Genomic DNA, 2,930 nt, shown 5'->3' with positions numbered 1-2,930 from the left:
AATGGACCAGCTCATTAAAACCAATTTATTTGGCCTGTAGTCTAATAATAACTAAAGTGATGCCTCCTCCAGATGGGTCCAGTCTCACCTGAGTGAATGAGTGAATGAGTGAATGAGTGAATGAGTGAATGAGTGAATGAGTGAATGAGTGTAAGCATTCAGACGCATTAAAGTCCACCGGGCTGTGCGTGCACCGCCAACAGATGATCCTCTCCTCGGCCACTGAGCCTTAATTAAAAGCACTAATTGACTCCCCCCCCCCCCCTCCCCCCCCCCCCCTGTCCACAGTAAGTCAAGGCCCTCCCTACAATCCAGATGGCCAGCCGATGGGGGGCTTCGTCATGGACGGCCAGCAGCACATGGGAATCAGACCACCTGGTAAGCCTTCTTTCACTCACCCTTCTTTTACTTTTACTCGTCCTTCTTTCACTCGCCCTTCTTTCACTCGCCCTTCTTTTACTCGCCCTTCTTTTACTCGCCCTTCTTTCACTCGTCCTTCTTTCACTCGCCCTTCTTTTACTCGCCCTTCTTTTACTCGCCCTTCTTTCACTCGTCCTTCTTTCACTCGCCCTTCTTTCACTCGTCCTTCTTTTACTCGTCCTTCTTTTACTCGCCCTTCTTTCACTCGCCCTTCTTTCACTCGTCCTTCTTTTACTCGCCCTTCTTTCACTCGTCCTTCTTTTACTCGCCCTTCTTTAACTCGTCCTTCTTTTACTCGTCCTTCTTTTACTCGCCCTTCTTTCACTCGCCCTTCTTTCACTCGTCCTTCTTTTACTCGCCCTTCTTTCACTCGCCCTTCTTTCACTCGCCCTTCTTTTACTCGTCCTTCTTTTACTCGCCCTTCTTTTACTCGCCCTTCTTTTACTCGTCCTTCTTTCACTCGCCCTTCTTTTACTCGCCCTTCTTTTACTCGCCCTTCTTTCACTCGCCCTTCTTTTACTCGCCCTTCTTTCACTCGCCCTTCTTTCACTCGCCCTTCTTTCACTCGCCCTTCTTTCACCTTCTTTTACTCGCCCTTCTTTCACTCGTCCTTCTTTTACTCGCCCTTCTTTCACTCGCCCTTCTTTCACTCGCCCTTCTTTCACTCGCCCTTCTTTTACTCGCCCTTCTTTCACTCGCCCTTCTTTCACAAGCCCTTCTTTCACTCGCCCTTCTTTTACTCGTCCTTCTTTCACTCGCCCTTCTTTCACTCGCCCTTCTTTTACTCGCCCTTCTTTTACTCGCCCTTCATTTACTCGCCCTTCTTTCACTCGCCCTTCTTTTACTCGTCCTTCTTTTACTCGCCCTTCTTTCACTCGCCCTTCTTTCACTCGCCCTTCTTTTACTCGCCCTTCTTTTACTCGCCCTTCTTTCACTCGCCCTTCTTTTACTCGCCCTTCTTTCACTCGCCCTTCTTTCACTCGCCCTTCTTTCACCTTCTTTCACTCGCCCTTCTTTCACTCGTCCTTCTTTTACTCGCCCTTCTTTCACTCGTCCTTCTTTTACTCGCCCTTCTTTCACTCGCCCTTCTTTCACTCGCCCTTCTTTCACTCGTCCTTCTTTTACTCGTCCTTCTTTTACTCGTCCTTCTTTTACTCGCCCTTCTTTTACTCGCCCTTCTTTTACTCGTCCTTCTTTCACTCGCCCTTCTTTTACTCGCCCTTCTTTTACTCGCCCTTCTTTCACTCGCCCTTCTTTTACTCGCCCTTCTTTCACTCGCCCTTCTTTCACTCGCCCTTCTTTCACTCGCCCTTCTTTTACTCGCCCTTCTTTCACTCGCCCTTCTTTCACAAGCCCTTCTTTCACTCGCCCTTCTTTTACTCGTCCTTCTTTCACTCGCCCTTCTTTCACTCGCCCTTCTTTCACCTTCTTTTACTCGCCCTTCTTTCACTCGTCCTTCTTTTACTCGCCCTTCTTTCACTCGCCCTTCTTTCACTCGCCCTTCTTTTACTCGCCCTTCTTTCACTCGCCCTTCTTTCACAAGCCCTTCTTTCACCTTCTTTCACTCGCCCTTCTTTCACTCGTCCTTCTTTTACTCGCCCTTCTTTCACTCGTCCTTCTTTTACTCGCCCTTCTTTTACTCGTCCTTCTTTCACTCGCCCTTCTTTTACTCGCCCTTCTTTTACTCGCCCTTCTTTCACTCGCCCTTCTTTTACTCGCCCTTCTTTCACTCGCCTTCTTTCACTCGCCCTTCTTTCACCTTCTTTCACTCGCCCTTCTTTCACTCGTCCTTCTTTTACTCGCCCTTCTTTCACTCGTCCTTCTTTTACTCGCCCTTCTTTCACTCGCCCTTCTTTTACTCGTCCTTCTTTTACTCGTCCTTCTTTCACTCGCCCTTCTTTTACTCGCCCTTCTTTCACTCGTCCTTCTTTTACTCGCCCTTCTTTTACTCGTCCTTCTTTCACTCGCCCTTCTTTTACTCGCCCTTCTTTTACTCGCCCTTCTTTCACTCGCCCTTCTTTTACTCGCCCTTCTTTCACTCGCCCTTCTTTCACTCGCCCTTCTTTCACCTTCTTTCACTCGCCCTTCTTTCACTCGTCCTTCTTTTACTCGCCCTTCTTTCACTCGTCCTTCTTTTACTCGCCCTTCTTTCACTCGCCCTTCTTTTACTCGTCCTTCTTTTACTCGTCCTTCTTTTACTCGCCCTTCTTTCACTCGCCCTTCTTTCACCTTCTTTCACTCGCCCTTCTTTCACTCGTCCTTCTTTTACTCGCCCTTCTTTCACTCGTCCTTCTTTCACTCGTCCTTCTTTTACTCGCCCTTCTTTTACTCGCCCTTCTTTTACTCGTCCTTCTTTCACTCGCCCTTCTTTTACTCGCCCTTCTTTTACTCGCCCTTCTTTCACTCGCCCTTCTTTTACTCGCCCTTCTTTCACTCGCCCTTCTTTTACTCGCCCTTCTTTCACTCGCCCTTCTTTCACTCGCCCTTCTTTCACCTTCTTTCACTCGCCC

At 48.6% G+C, this 2,930-nt stretch overlaps 1 long non-coding RNA gene across 1 annotated transcript in view; it reads left to right on the top strand.

Moving 5' to 3' along the window:
* The first annotated feature begins 285 nt into the window (after positions 1-285).
* The window catches only part of LOC117743806, a 10,367-nt gene continuing 7,722 nt past the window's right edge, over positions 286-2,930 (top strand). Inside the window, exon 1 of the long non-coding RNA XR_004611125.1 lies at positions 286-378. This is a non-coding gene — a long non-coding RNA (uncharacterized LOC117743806). The remainder of the gene's footprint in view (positions 379-2,930) is intronic.

Source organism: Cyclopterus lumpus, chromosome 15 (genome assembly GCF_009769545.1).
Source record: "Cyclopterus lumpus isolate fCycLum1 chromosome 15, fCycLum1.pri, whole genome shotgun sequence".
NCBI lineage: Eukaryota > Metazoa > Chordata > Actinopteri > Perciformes > Cyclopteridae > Cyclopterus > Cyclopterus lumpus.
The sequence above is the reverse complement of the archived record's forward strand: the minus strand, read 5'-3'. Positions and strand labels throughout refer to the sequence as shown.